The sequence below is a fragment of the Narcine bancroftii genome, chromosome 7 (assembly GCF_036971445.1).
Source record: "Narcine bancroftii isolate sNarBan1 chromosome 7, sNarBan1.hap1, whole genome shotgun sequence".
NCBI lineage: Eukaryota > Metazoa > Chordata > Chondrichthyes > Torpediniformes > Narcinidae > Narcine > Narcine bancroftii.
Window position 1 is genome coordinate 14,688,404 of NC_091475.1, and position 15,657 is coordinate 14,704,060.

The following is a 15,657-nucleotide window of genomic DNA, read 5'->3' on the forward strand; positions in this document are numbered from 1 at the left end:
TGCAAGATCTTCTGTCATTTATCTTTTTATTTGAATATATTTTGGAAGGATCATCAAAATTAAATATTTATAATTTTTTATTTCCCAACTGAAGAATGCATTTAAATCTAATTGAACAGCATAGAGATTGATAAAGATCAGGTTGCTGTTTTGGCAATTGCAGCATTATCCAAGCCTGCTGCAATTTCATGACTAGTTAATTTTGGTTATTAAAACTACCAGGTTAACAGGGATGGGCATTGTAGAATTCATCTATTTTCTGAGAAGACTGAGTGGGCAAGGCTACTGGCCTTCATTATGTCAACCTTCATTGGAGCTCCATTGAGAGCATCCTGGCCAGCTACATCGCAGTGTGGTACGGTTGCTGCAGAGATTGGAGGTCAATCCACAGGACCATAAGAGTGGCAGAGAGGATCACTGGAATCTCACCCCCACTACCATCATTGACGTGCACTACCAGGATTGTTGTTTGAGGAGGGTGCACAAAATCATTGAGGGGTCCATTCCAAACAGGACACAGCATCTTTCAACTGTTCCCATCAGGAAAGGGATCCAGGAGTATCGGAACCAGCACCACCAGGCTGAGGAACAGCTTCTTCCCACGGGCAGTGAGAATGCTGAATGACCAAAGGAATTCTCACACTAACCATCCGAGACTCTCCTATTCATGTAACGATATTAATATATTTGTATCGATGAAAAGTTGTCCTGCATGTGTATTGTTTGTCTATATGTGTGCTGTGTTTGGTTGTGTTTGCATGTTTTGCACCGAGGACTGGGGAATGCTGTTTTGTCAGGTTGTACTTGTGCAATCAGGTGATAATAAATTTGACTTGACTGCTGCTTTGCTCATAGTCTCATAGCCCAAAAAATGATTTTTACTTTTTTTTTAAAAAGCATAAAAATACTACTTTTGAAGTGAGCATTGGAAGAAGGTGACAAAACTTTAAAATGTATGCTATCCACAAAGCCACCAGTTTTTGTCATCTCCTCTGCTTTACTAATCATATCTCCTGCATGAATATCAGTTGTCAACAATGTAACAAATGGTGAGGGTCTTTGAATTGATCCCTGTGATATTGCACTGGTAATAGGGTTTTTAATCTCAAAAGTAATTTCTCCCCCCCACCTTTACCCTCTATCTGTTAATTGGAGTGGAAGTTTCTGTGTCAACTATTTGATAGAATGTAGAACATTTTATAGTACTTGGAGTCATAAAATAAAAAGCCATTAGTTCATTATCAGTTCTGCTAAAGATACTTAAGACGATTCTCCCATTTTCCTCCAGTGGCTTTTAATGGGCAAAAGTAGCAGTGTTATCATTTTAGCAAAATGTTCCATGCTTGATTCATTACTAATTAAGATGATTTCAGCAGGTAGAATTTGTTCCAAAATTTACCGTGGCAGTCAGGTTCCTACCTTTGTTTCTTATTTGGTGGTTTTCGCTCAAATGAGCTCGAACATTAAAGTACTTTTTGACCTATGTAAGCAAACTCCACAACAATCTAATCTCGCATCCAGACCCTCTTAATATGTACACCAACACAGTTCCCCTTGGTCTCCTCCCCTCCAACAAAATAAAACAGCTCTACATAGTCTTTCCTCCGAACTGGAAAGCAGCATCCTGGAGAATCTCCTATGCGCCCTCTTCAGTATATTTGGAGGGATATGGGGTGAATGCAGGCAAATGGGCCTAGCTTTGTGAATATGGACAAGTTGGACTGGAGGGCCTGTTTCCATGCTGTAGAACTCTGACTCTAGCCTTTAGTATAATGACCAAAGATGCATACAGTACTGCCCCTGTGGCCCGTACTGTATTGTACCGTAAACTCAGTTCTTGTATTCTTTGCCCTCTTTCACCTTGCTGATGCCTTCAAGTTTTATTTTACTTTCACACCAAGATCTTTGTTCCTTAATTCTATGTCTAGACCTACCATTCATTGTGTTATGTCCACCCTTGTTGGTCCTCAGGGTATAAGTGATACAAATGTATCACTTGACGGGATGAAATTCCAGCTACCATTCCTCTGCTTATCTTTCAATCAATATCATCCTGTCCTTGCTATCCACAAAGCCACCAGTTTTTGTCATCTCCTCTGCTTTACTAATCATTTCTCCTGCATGAATATCAGTTGTCAACAATGTAACAAATGGTGAGGGTCTTTGAATTGATCCCTGTGATATTGCACTGGTAACAGTGCAAAAGTAATTCCCCCCCCCCCCCCCCCGCCCCCCACCTTTACCCTCTATCTGTTAATTGGAGTGGAAGTATGATTTTTAAATCCTGACAAAGTTTAAAATCCGTATGCTAGGAATAATTAATTAATTAATAAACTTGAGCAAGAGCATTGGAAATGGGATTGTGTAAATTTAATATGTTGCAGCTTTTAGAACAATTGAACGCCTTGTAAATCTCGGGTAAGACCACACTTAGAATGTCTGTTCAGTTCTGGTCCTCTCATTATTGGGAGGATTTGGAAGTTATGGAGAGGGTGCAGAGGAAATTTTACCACTATGTTGCCTGGATTGGAAAATGAGTCTTAGGAGACAAGGTGAGTGGAGCTGGAGCTTTTCTCTTTGGAATGAAGAAGGATGCAAGGTGACTTAGAGGTCTGAAAGATTCTGAGAGGCATAGATAAGATAGACAGGCAGAGCCTTTTTCTCAGGGTGGGAGCAGCAAACACCAGAGGACATCTGTACAAAGTGAAGGGAGGAGTGTTTAGGGGAGAGACCAGGGGAATTAGTTTTAGAGTTGTGGGTGCCTGGAATGCATTGCTGGGGTGGTGGTGGTGGAAGTGGAAACATTAAGGGCATTTAAGAGACTCTAAGACAGATTGATGCACCATGGGCTTTTATTCACAATAGAATGGAGGGACATTCATGCTGGTTGACTGTCCTGAACTGGGGAAGGGGCTGTGGAACAGAAACCTTTATTCAGGAATCTGTGAGAGGAGCCACAGGTACAGTCAGCCAGTGGGTGTGCCCATACAGTTAAATATACAAACGGTGGTTTACGACATTTTCACCCCTCCTTGTTTTTAGAGAGTCTGGCGGGGTGAAGTACAGTAGATGTTATCATAAATTAAGTCTTTCGGGTAGTCTGATCTGTTGCTGTGACAATTGCAGTACCAACTGCAGCACAGCGATGGGATCCTGGATGATCTGGTTTGCCTGGATGCAGTTGTTGGCATTGGTTTGGTGGGTGCGTGGCAATGAGACTGGCTTACCATCTATTGAGGCTGGAGTAACATGCTATGGCCCTGGTGCATCATAAGTGATGATACATGAGGGAGATGTGGAGTGATTGGTAATGGTCTCTGGAATTCTTGAGGGTGCCAGATCCCTAACAGACACTGTCCTTGTGCCCATCAGGGTATGCCACATGGGCATATTGGGGGTTGGCATGAAGGAGATGGACCCTTTTGACCAGTGGGTCAAACTTATGGCTCCTCATGTGCTTCCAGAGTAGGACTGGGCCTGGGGACGTCAGCCAGGCTGGCAGTGTGGTCCTTATTGCAGACTTCCTGGGGAAGGAAAGCAGTCTTTCATGTGGAGTGGCATTGGTGGTGGTACATAGGAGTGATCTTATTGAGTGGAGTGCCTCGGGGAGGACATCTTGCCAGTGGGAGATTGGAAGGCCTCTAGACTGCAGAGCTAGGAGGATGGCCTTCAAGATGGTAGCTCTCTGCCTTTCCACCTGTCCATTCCCAAGGGGATTGTAGCTGGCGGTTCTGCTGGTTGTGATCCCTCTGACCAGCAGGTACTGGCACAGCTCGTCACTCTTGAAGGAGGGCCCCTGGTCACTATGGATATAGCAGGGGAACACAAACAGGGTGAAGAGACTGTTTAAGGCCTTGATGACAGAGGATGGGGAACGGAAAATGTGAGTACTCCTCGATGTTGAGTAAGTACATATTGCAGTCAGAGGAAGGGAAGGGTCCTTTGAAATTGATGCTCAGGCATTCAAAGGGGTGGGTGGTCTTTATCAGCTGCATTCTGTCTGGTCGATAGAGGTACGGTTTGCACTCCATGCAGACCTGGCAGGTTCTGCTCATGGTCCTGATTTCCTCAATGGAGGAAAGGAGATTGTGGGCTTTGATAAAGTGGAAGAACCTGGTAACTCTAGGGTGGCAGACATTGTTTTGGATGGTTTTCAGTCAGTCTTTTTGTGTCCTAGTACATGTTCTGTGGAATAGAGCATCTTGGCTTTCATTGAGTTTCCTGGGCCAGTATAACTGTAGGTGGAAAGTTCAATTCTCCACCTCTTTCTTATCGTTTTAGATTTTTGCCTCACTGCTGGTTGTTGAACACTAACTGCACGTTGTTCAGTAAGCAAGGTAAATTGTTTGCCAGCTAGGTAGTGTCTCCCGTGCTGTATTGCCTCGACAATGGCTTGGGCCTCCATCTCGACAGAGGAGTGCCAAATTTTGGAACCCTGGTGTGGGAAAAGAAGGCATTGGGTCTGCTCACCTGGTTAAGTGTGGCCGCCAGAGTGAAGTCGGATGGATCGCTCTCCACCTGGAATGGGGTGGATTTGTTCACGGTGTTATTCGTAGCCTTGGCAGTGTCTGCCTTGATGCAGCTGAAAGCTGGACAGGCCTCTGACATCAGGAGAAAGGAGGTAGATTTAATGAAGAGGGTGAGCCTTGTCTGCATAATAGGGGACCCACTAGGCATAGTAGGAAAAGAAGCCCAGGCTATGAAGAAGGGAAGTTCCAAAAGTGGGCACATGTGGTCAGGATTGGTGCCAATGACTCCGTTCTCCACGACGCAGCCAAGGGCGGCAAGGCGGGTTGTGCTAAAGACGCATTTAACCTTTTTGTATGCGAGGTTAAGGAGTTTGGCATCTGGAGAATTTTTTGGAGGTGTTGTGATCCTGCAGACCATGGCCACAAATGGTGATGTTGTCTAGATACAAGAATGTGGCCTGCAGCTCCTATTGGTCTACCATTCGGTCCATCTCCCGCTGGAAGACCGAGACCCCATTGGTGATGCCAAAGGGAACCCTCAGGAAATGGTAGAGGCAGTCACCCACCTTGAAACCAGTATATTGGCAGTTCTTCAGGCAAATGGGGAGCTGGTGCTATGCTGACTTAGGTCAGTGGTGGAGAAAACCCATTATTACACAAATTCGTTTACCGTACCAGATATGCGGGGAAGAGGGTACAAGTCCAGCTGCGTATATCTGTTAATGGTCTGACTGTAGTCAATTACCATTCTGTTTTTCTCCCCATTCCTCACCACCTCCACTTGGGCTCTCCAAGTGCTGATGCTGGATTCAATGATCCCCTCATTGAGTATCTGCTGTACCTCCGACCTAATAAAGGCCCTGTCCCCAGCACTGTACTGCCTACTTTTGGTGTTAATGGCTTTACAATTGGGGGTGAGGTTAGCAACAGCGGTGAAGGGATGATCTTGAAAGTTGAGAGTCCGCAGGTCATGCACACTTGAAGATTGCCAAGTTGCTGGCTGGAAACTGAGGGAAGAAACAAGGGAGTTTTTGCTGGTGGAGCATAGTAGGTGGTTTAAGAAATGCTGGTTACAGACTTTTAAGGTGACATTGAAAGCCCATTCCCAGTAGCTTGGCAGTGCAGAGCTGTGACATCATCAGGAGTTTAAAGTCTTTGTAATCTGTGCCCTGCATGGTTAGGGTCACTACGCAGTGGCCATGGACATCAGCCATATGCGACTGTTAAACCAAAGAGACTGGCCGAACAGCAAGGGAATGGTGCTTCTCTGTCGAGATGGATGAAGTTCTCCGTGCTCCCACTATCAAACAGGTAGCTCATCATGTGGCCACTTACCTGGATGTCCATCATCGATTTGGTGAGAGGCACCTTGATTCAATGTGATGGAGGTCAGTATTGGGTGGCTGCTTGTAGGTGCAATGTTGAGTTCATGTGTTCGGTTGCAAGATGGCAGCCCTGATGACTCTCACACAGTGCTGCTGGGTGTCAAAGGTGGGAGTGTCCAAGATGCAGCACTGCTGGGTTGAGGTAATTTGGTCTCGCACACCTTAGAGCATTTTTCTTTCTTCCCACAATTAGAGCAAACTGCATCTTTCGCTGGGCAGCGTTTTCTTGGGAGTTTGCTCAGCCTGCAGAAGTAGCACTTCGGGTGCTACTAACACTGATAGCAGTGTTAGGTGCTCGCGGAGTAAAGTGGCTGTGGTCGGATTGCTGGGGGGACATGGCGGTGGCAGCGCGCCCCAATATGGCAGTGCCCAGGTCAACCAAAGGTGGCTGTGCTAAAGGTCAAATAGGCTTCCATATTCTAGAGGGCCACCTCTAGCGTACCTGGCAGTTCGACTGACCTCCACAGGTTGAGATCACCTTCCTCCAATAGTCTGACGGATGTAGTTGAACCTGATGCCTGCGACATGTCTCTCTCTAATCAGGTCTTCTGTGTTCTCCGTTTGAGAGTTTGCAGGGCCTAGGGGTACTCAGTGTTTGATTTCCCTGGGTCGCTGTTTTTGGGTAGCCAAGAGGTGTCTGGTGTAGACCTTGTTTACCTTCCTCAGGCCCTGGCCTTTCAGAATGTCCATTGTCTCTGGGTATGAAGTGGCGACCCTGATTATTGGGTATAGCAGGGGCCTGACCCGGGAGTGTAGTACCTGCAGCTTGCTGTTCTCTTGATCAATTGATGGCAATGATGCCTGTAAGAATGTTTTGAAGCAATGCAACCAGAGTTCGAAGCTTGGTGGAGGCTTCAGGTGATTGAAGGTTGATTTCCAACTTCTCCAGGTTTAGGATCTGCTCCATCGTTAAAATTTATTTTGAATAAAATTGATGCACCATCAATAATCCAAATAACTGGAAATTATGTAAAAACTTATAGGTTTTTATTCACAATAGCATGGAACCATGTCCCTGATGGTGGACTGTCCTGAACAGTCACCTTTATTCACACCCAATAGGTGTGCCCAGACAGATAAATATACAAACAGTGGTTTGCCACACAGACACATGAATGGAAGAAAAATAGAGGGCTATGAGATAGGAAGGACTTTTTTTTGATAGGGGATTTATAGTTTGTCACAACATTGAGGACTGAAGAGCATTTACTATAGTGTTCAAACAAAAGACAGACCAGTTGATACATCAATGATATTAATCTTTAAATGATAAGGCACAAAATGGAGTTCATGTCATGAAGAATGAAAGGAAGGATTGGAAATGGGCCAAGATACTGTATTAGAAAAATTCTTTAAGAAGCAAAAATGGCAACTCAGATTAAACTCGGGGCGGGGCGGGGGGGGGGGTGCACACGTTAATTGGACTGTCTCATCTGGGTTCTTCTTTGCAAACACAAACTGCTAGAAATTATGATATATTCAGATCTTTGTGAGACAGACTTAAAGCAGCCTTATTTACATCTCAGTGAAGGAAGAAAACTGAAGGCTGGGAGTATGAAAGCTGACCTTGTGTTTACAGGTTGTATTACCAAACAGCTATGCATTGGCATAAAGCAGGAGATGGAAAACCAAGCTGTAAATAGGCCCAGGTGATTGCTTGTTTGAAACAAAACCACTTGGAATGAAGCACTTTCACAAGGAAATTTAAAAAAAAAAACAAATGACATGCATTTTTGTGGAGGTACACCATGCAATGTCGAAAGAAAATTAGTGGCCTATTCATGGTTGCTCAAAATTTAGGATAATCTCAGCTGTTTCTGTGCAGCAATGAGAGAACAAATCTTATTTGACCTATTCCCCCTGTAATCCTGCTGTGAGCAACCTACTCCTGGAACAATATGACCAACATGTTGACTGCCAGCTGCAGGTACTACACTCCCAGTCTAGTGTTTTTTTTTTAAAAAGGTAGATGGACTACATTTCATTAGGGAAAACAATCAACAAGTTCCTCATAGCTGGGGAATGAACAGTGGGCATTCGAGCAAGACACAGAACTGAAACCATAGGCTGAGGGTTCATTTCACAGACAAACTCCAGACATATTGATGGGCTACTTCTGTCTTTTTAATGGATAGAGGTGACTGGCCATTTTTGTGGTACTTTGGTTTGACCATTTGTGCAAAAATAATATTTTATTGTATAATCATTACTTTAACCTATTTAATTTATTGGTGAGATGTAAGACAGGATTTTACTTTTTACCTGCAATGAAAAAGCAGTAAATAATCCAGAACAGGTGGAGAGTGTTCTGTTTGATCAGCTATAATTTTGTAGAAATTTAGCTGCTTGATGCATGAAGGGGATAACAGTGCAAATCTTGGTGTGTTAGAATGATCATGAACCAGCACCCCATTTTAATTTGTGACCCAAACCTATTTTGCTGGTGGAGCATTTTCAACCTCAACAACATTTTACCTTGCATTTCATTCATTTCTCTGTCCCTCATTGATTTAAAGATTAAATTCTTTATGTTCTTATCATGGGCATCCCTATCTCCATTGTTTTCAAACTAATCAATTGAAAATATTAGGACTGGGATTCAAATTCTGTGCTCTTTGGTTTTGTCCATGTTAAGTTTTATAAGTTCCTGCCTGCAACCTACTGAATTTAGTGCTTCTCTCATGCTGCCTTTACTCAATCCCAACTGATTTCTCTCTGTAACTCTGCACTTCGTACAGTCTTGTTGTACTATGTATGATTTGGCTACTGGTCTGCTCGCAAAACAACCTCTTACTTTATATTAGTACATGTAACAATAACTTGAATTTAAACTTGAACTTTCTTTGCAAAAATGATTGGCTACTTTTTATTCAAGTGATTAATGCCTTGGTGTCGACTCTCAAAGCATTTGAGCTTGAGTCTGTTATATATTAGAAGGTTTGTAGTTTCCAAATAAAGAGAATGCAGTACTGTTCATAATATTTATTCACGGAGGTTAGTTTAAGATGTGTCAGGATAATTATCAGGTTTGCCAAGTTAACTATGCAGGCAAACTGTTTCTCTTTATTTTCTAAGCCAGTTAGTGTGGTTGAAGAAGCATTTATCAGCCCAAAGAAGCCTTGGCCTACTGTTGCTATTGTTTCATAAATCTGTGAAATATTTTCAGTAGCGATCTTGTTTAAATGCATTTTTGTAACTATTTATGGAGAATCGAATATCACCCATCTGAAGCTGATTCTGGGAAATTTTTGGCTTTATTTTCTTTACTCAATTATTAAAAATCAAGTGTGTGGCCATTTCTCTGATCTCAATTCCATCGCCCTGCCTCACCAATTGTGCTCATGCTTTGATTGGAAACAGCCTCCTTGAAAGTCCAGTGTAGATTTTTACCTGAGAACATGTGGTGAAATCCGTCCGTTATGTTGAAAACCAGCCTAATTTCTACATTCAGATGATTCTGGAGTTTATGCCAACTTTGATAGTCTAAGCAATGCTACTGGATAAATGAACTTGCGACATATAATTGAATAATATTAATGCCAATTTAACCAAAATTATAGCTTAGAACTTAATTTATAAATAGTACATATTTTGAGATGCTTTTCAGATGTTGAGATATATACACATCTCTTGTGTTCTAAATATATGTCAGACACGAGCATTTTAATGTTGAAATTGTCTTCCTTGCAATATGGTCTTTTCTATTGTTTAAAGCCTTGCAGAGTAGAAATTATATACACTATATTTCACAATGTTCAATGTGACTCTATAAATGCATATCTTGGGCATGGTGGAGAGAGGAAAGCACAGTCAAAGCCAGAGGCTAAGGTACTAATTTTAAACAATAAAAATGGCAGATGTCAAAAAATATATAAAATACTCAGAATCTGTGGACATCTGTTATGGTGACAGATAATTTATCCAAAATGTCAAATCTTTTTTGTTCACAGATATGGTCACACCTGCTTTGTATTTCTAGATTTTCTGCAGTTATAATTGAAGTGTTAAAAGTTTATTCTTGGAATGGGGATTATAAAAATGTGAGAGGTCTGTTGCGACACCTTTGTACCGCAAGGACAAAGTAAATGCTCTATCAGACAACTTCAGATTTCAGATTTTTAGATTTGTTGTCAGAGCACATGCATGACACCACATACAACGCTGAGATTCTTTTTCCTGTTGGGCGAGACGGAGTTACTACTTATTCAACGTACACACATAAACAAACCATGCAATACAGAAAGAAAAAAAAATCAATAAAGTGTACAAGTAAGAGTCCTTAAATGAGTCCCTGATTGAGTTTGTTGTTGAGTCTGATGGCAGCTGTTCCTAAACCTGGTGGTACGAGTCTTGTGGCTTCTGTACCTCTTTCCTGATGGTAACAGCAAGAGCAGAGCATGTGCTGGGTGATGTAGATCTTTGATGATTGCTGATGCTCTCTGACAGCAGTATTCACTGTAAATATTCTCAATGGTGGGGAAGGTTTTCCCTGTGATGTCCTGGAATGCATCCACTTCCTTTTGCAGGGTTTTACTCTTGAGGTTATTGGTGTCCCCATACCAGACCATGATGCAGCTGGTCAGCATACTACTGACCTCACATTTGTAGGCATTTGTCATACTAAACTTCCGTAAACTCTCGAGGAAGTAAAGTTGCTGACGTGTTTTCTTCATGATGCTATGACTGATTTGGATCAGGAAAGAACCTCCGAGATAGTGACTCCCAAGAACATGAATATGCCCATGCTCTCCACGTCTGATTTCCACCAATTATCACACCTCTGGTTTTCCCTTCTTAATTTAAATTTGCTCACACTCTCCAACTCAGATTTTTTTTTCCCCAGTGGTCACTGGTTCATAAACCACTGGTGTACTTAATGGCCTGCTTAGAATGATTAAAGTGATGTCAAAGCAGGTTTTAAATTTGGCAATTTATTTGGCTGCAGTCAGGGAAGGAAAGCTGTTGGTAATTGTTGAAGACCAAGGTTAACTTGTTTAGAACGACTCCACTTTGTCTTTGTTCCAAACAGTTTTATTCTGATGAATAACAGAACAGTATAATTTGGCATTGTTTCCCAAACACTTGTGTTTGAAATATTAAGTTTACATTACTGATTTTAAATATTGCAAAGTTGATGTTACTGAAATTGGTTCACTTTCTCAGACTCAATAATTATAAAGTGGTCTCTTCACAAGTCCTCATTTATTGCATGATAAATGGTGTCATTGGTACTCAGAGCTAGCAATAGTAATATTAGCAATGCAAATTGTAGAACAGGCTTTTTGGCCCACCGCTTTGACAGGGTCGATAATGCCTGGCTAAACAAATCTCACATGTCCCTCTACTCCATGCCTGTTCATGTATTTCTCTTGATGCCTCTTAATCGTTGCTTGCCTGTCTGTTTCAACAACCTCCACTGACAGTAGATTTCAGCCGTGGACTATTTTTTTAATTTAAAAAAAACTTGCTTTTGCAGTTTTCCTCTAAACTTTTCTCCCCCCTCATTACCATTTTTGGGGTGGGTTGGGGAAAAGACTCTGTCTGCCTTACCTTTGACTCCCATTTTATTTTCTTTGATGCATCATTTCACGACCTCCGATGCTCCAGAGAAAATTATCCAAGTTTGTCCAACCATTCATAGCTAATCTGCTCTTATCCTGATCACATTTTTTCTACACCATTTCTAAAGCCTCTATCCTTGTAGAGTGTTGTAGCCAAAGCAACCTTGCCCTGACCAGAGTTTTATATAGCTGCACGTGACTTCCTGACTTTCATGCTCTTATGAAAATGATTTATGAAAAGAGGAAGAACAGACGAGTAGTGTACATTAGTTAAGGTTGGAGAAAGGGGAGGAGCACGGGGAGGAGGTTGGAGAAAGGGGAGGAGCACGAGGAGGAGGTTGGAGAAAGGGGAGGAGCACGAGGAGGAGGTTGGAGAAAGGGGAGGAGCACGGGGAGGAGGTTGGAGAAAGGGGAGGAGCACGGGGAGGAGGTTGGAGAAAGGGGAGGAGCACGGGGAGGAGGTTGGAGAAAGGGGAGGAGCACGGGGAGGAGGTTGGAGAAAGGGGAGGAGCACGGGGAGGAGGTTGGAGAAAGGGGAGGAGCACGGGGAGGAGGTTGGAGAAAGGGGAGGAGCACGGGAAGAAGGTTGGAGAAAGGGGAGGAGCACGGAGGAGGAGGTTGGAGAAAGGGGAGGAGCACGGGGAGGAGGTTGGAGAAAGGGGAGGAGCACGGGGAGGGGGAGGAGCGCGGGGAGGAGCACGGAGAAAGGGGAGGAGCACGGACTATGATGCAAAGTTAGTTTTCAACTGAAAGGAGGGGGAGAAGTGATATTTGTCATGTATATTTATACATTCTACAATATTTGTGCATTTTTTGCTTGCTGCAGCTAAACAAATTTTCAATCGGAGATTTTTAAAAATAAATGACAACAACTGAAACAATATTTTCATTTGTGGAACATAAGGTAATCTCTGAGTTTTTGGATTTTAAATATTGTATTTTCAAACTATTGATGACTTTTATGTAGTGAGTGTTGGTTACAGCTTGAATTTTAATGCCATGAAATAGCTGAGACCAGGAGCATAAGCCTTGGAGGGGAAGTTAACTCATTTTTGGAATGGAAAAAATTGAAGATATGCAGGATGTGTTAAGACAAAGCAAAGTGGAAGGAGAATTGTGAGGGAGCATGAATGCTGATGTGACCATTTGGAATGAATGTGATACTTTGTGCTGTTAGTTGCATTACTAAAGTACTTCAGCCTTGATGGTGAAGCCCACCATTGCCAGGGTTTAAAATACTGAGCATTTTGTAACGACTAGACACAGGGTGTGGTCCCGCATACCAGAGGCCGGAGCTCAGTTGTACTTCACTGTTCTAGTGGTGAGATTTGTGTTGGTGGGAACATGCTGTTGTTTCTGTTATTCACTTTTTTAGCCACAAAAGACTCCCGTGTGATGAATAGCTATCTTTTTCTCATGATCCAGGGGCTTGGATAGCTTCCACTCTGTGGTGTTGCTATTGTCTCCTACTGTTCAATGACGTTTCCTTCAACTTATCCATTGCAATCTGTTGGTCTTCATGGTCTAGAACAGAAACTCCCTAGCTATTTTACTGGCTGACTTCCTCTGAGAAACAAGTTGAACATCAAGGATATAGATCCACTTGGTTAGCACTTTGGACTATCAGTTGCTTGAATGTTCTGCTGCTTAGCTTGTAAGTATAAGCACCAGGAGTGTTTTTGTTAAATGCTGATTCATCTAGTCTCTGGGCTAACTTCTCTACTTGCTGTAGACACAGAATTCTATTGGACCAGTTCAGTTCTATTATGGAGATGATCCCACAATTTTCATGTCACTAAAGTGCAACTGATTTGGTGCGACTGAAATGGATCCAGATAGTTTAGATTCAAGACTTTGATTCCACAAATGGAGTAATGTCTTTTTGGAACCCAAGGTTTGGAAGAAAAAGACACTAACTCGATAACACTTCCAGAAGTCGAAGTGAAGTCAGATTCCATTGTGGCATTAAATTTAGAGTTGGATAATGACTTGAAAGAACTTTTAGGGGAGAGCATGACGGAATGGAAATAGCTAGACTGTTGTTGCGTGGAGCTGGAATGGAATTACTGAGCCAAATAGTTGGTTCTGAGCTATGTGTATTCTGTAATTCTGGAGTTCTGGTTCCAAATGTGCAAGTATGCTAATGGCAGCTGCGTACTCTAAATCAAATGGCTGTGACTGGAAAATAGAAGTAGGTCACTTAGCCCTTCAGCCCACCTTGCTGTTCAGTACATTGTGACCCCTTTCTCTCTGTATCCCTTTAATATCTTGGCATTGAGTAATGTATCTACATGCTTTATTACTGTGTTTTATGCCTTGGCCTCCATTGACTTCTGTGGCATGGAATTCCACAGGCTTGCCTCTCTTTGAGGAAGTGGGTGTCTTCATCTCTTGGTTTCGAATGTTACTCTTGTATCTCTTTCCTGACAGGAGCAAGATGTGTGAAGGGTGGAAGGGGTTCTCAATGAATTTGCGCGCCCTCTTCAAACAATGCTACAATGGCGGTGGGGGGGAATGTGTTACGAGGTGGGAGACTCTATTGATCCTCTCTGCCACTATGGACCATAAATGAATATTAAATAACTCAATGCCAAGAACATTCTTCCTGAATCAAGGAGACCAGAACTGCATGCTTAACTCCAGATGGGGCCCTGATCAGCTGCAGTAAGACATCCTTCCTCTGTGATTTGCACTTGCAATGATAGCCAGTAACATTCGATAATCCTGAATGCCTGCTATCAGTGACTAGTGTATAAGGATATCTTGGTCTCAATTTTACCTTATTTTCAATTTATCACCATTCACATAATGGAATCAAGCATGAAAATCTGCTGACACTGTGATTGAAGTTTAAAAAAAAAAATTCAGCAAGTCGAACAGTGTATAGCAAATATAAAAATATGTAACTAGCGTTTCGGGCTTGAGCCCTTCATCAAGGTATGAGCGAAATGCAGACAGAATCCCTTAAATGTATCTACCTAAGTTTAACTGTCAGTGGGTTGCTGCAAGGTTAAATGAAAGAAAGCAGTATGCCCATTTGCTTAACTTGTTCAAATCACATTGCAGCCTCTCTGAATCCTCCTTGCAGGTCATTCCCCACCGCCAAGGCCTAACTTTACATTTAAAGCTGATCAACAAAATGAGTTTTCTTGTGGTTGAAATCTCTCCGGAGTAGGCCAGCGGGTCCCTCAGGACTGCTCTTCCATTCAGTGTGATCAACACTAAATTTCCCGAGGCTTCAACTCATTTTCTGTGCTAGTTGTTCATCATCCTCAATTGTCCGATCTTTTAAAAAGTGCATTTCTTCTCTTTAAATGTCTCCACAACCCTCGAGCAGAGAATCTCAGAGATTCATCACCACCCATGGGAGGAAGATTTCAATCTGACAAAAATTTTGGAGTATTTTAATAATTAAATTTGCAATTAGCTACTGAGATCAGTATTTGTTAACATTGTGGCCTGATAAAATGTCTTGGTTAAAATGAAACCAGTTTTAAGTGACAGGAAAGGGGCAGAGGAAAGGTAGAGTGATTCCGGGAGAGAGTGAGTAACAGGAGAAGTGGTGGTGCCAGCTGCTGGTGGGTGGTAAAGGTACATCTGGAAGAGTTGCAAGTAGCTGGAGATGAATGAAATCTGAAATCAATTGATCTGTTCCCATGTGCCACTTTGTGTAGCTGCAGAAGGTCCAACACTTGTTGTCTTCCTACTTTTAAAGGACTAGACAAAGTCAAGGTTTGCTTGTTCTTCCTGTTTTGACATATTACATTTGATGGCCTCTGGTTTGGGGATTGTAAGCTCGGTTTAGGTGACTATATTTGCAGAATGGCTCCATTCGGTCTGCAAGGGTGTGTGTGTGTGTGAGTCTCTCTCTCTCTCTCTCTCGGTCTGCAAGGGTGTGTGTGTGTGTGAGTCTCTCTCTCTCTCTCTCTCTCTCTCTCTCTCTCTCTCTGAGAGAAAACCCGTTTGTCTGGTGGCTTCCTACAATATCAATTCAAAAGCAGTGGCTCATTGTCCTTCCTCTAAAATTTGTTTCACCAGACTACAGGAAAAATTTGTGAAAGGTCATTGACCTGTAATGTTGACCATAGATGCTTCCAGACAAACATTTCCAGCATTTTTTAAAAAAAATAATGTGAAATATTAATTAAATTTGTTAAATTGAGCTCAGAATTCTGATCCTGGTGCCTCCACTTCCAAATCTTGGGGCTTCTATGTAATCTGCAGTCTGTAAGGAACAAAATT

At 42.4% G+C, this 15,657-nt stretch overlaps 1 protein-coding gene across 9 annotated transcripts in view; it reads left to right on the top strand.

The window, feature by feature from the left end:
* Nucleotides 1-15,657, top strand: part of sh3bgr (SH3 domain binding glutamate-rich protein) — a 44,700-nt gene that overhangs the window by 10,059 nt on the left and 18,984 nt on the right. Inside the window, exon 1 of one of the 9 annotated variants that reach the window (XM_069888943.1) lies at nt 15,041-15,147. The exons of the other annotated variants lie outside the window; for them this stretch is intronic. The gene's annotated coding sequence lies outside the window, so the exon portion shown is untranslated. Of the gene's footprint in view, nt 1-15,040; nt 15,148-15,657 lie in introns of those variants that run through there. 9 annotated transcript variants of the gene reach the window in all.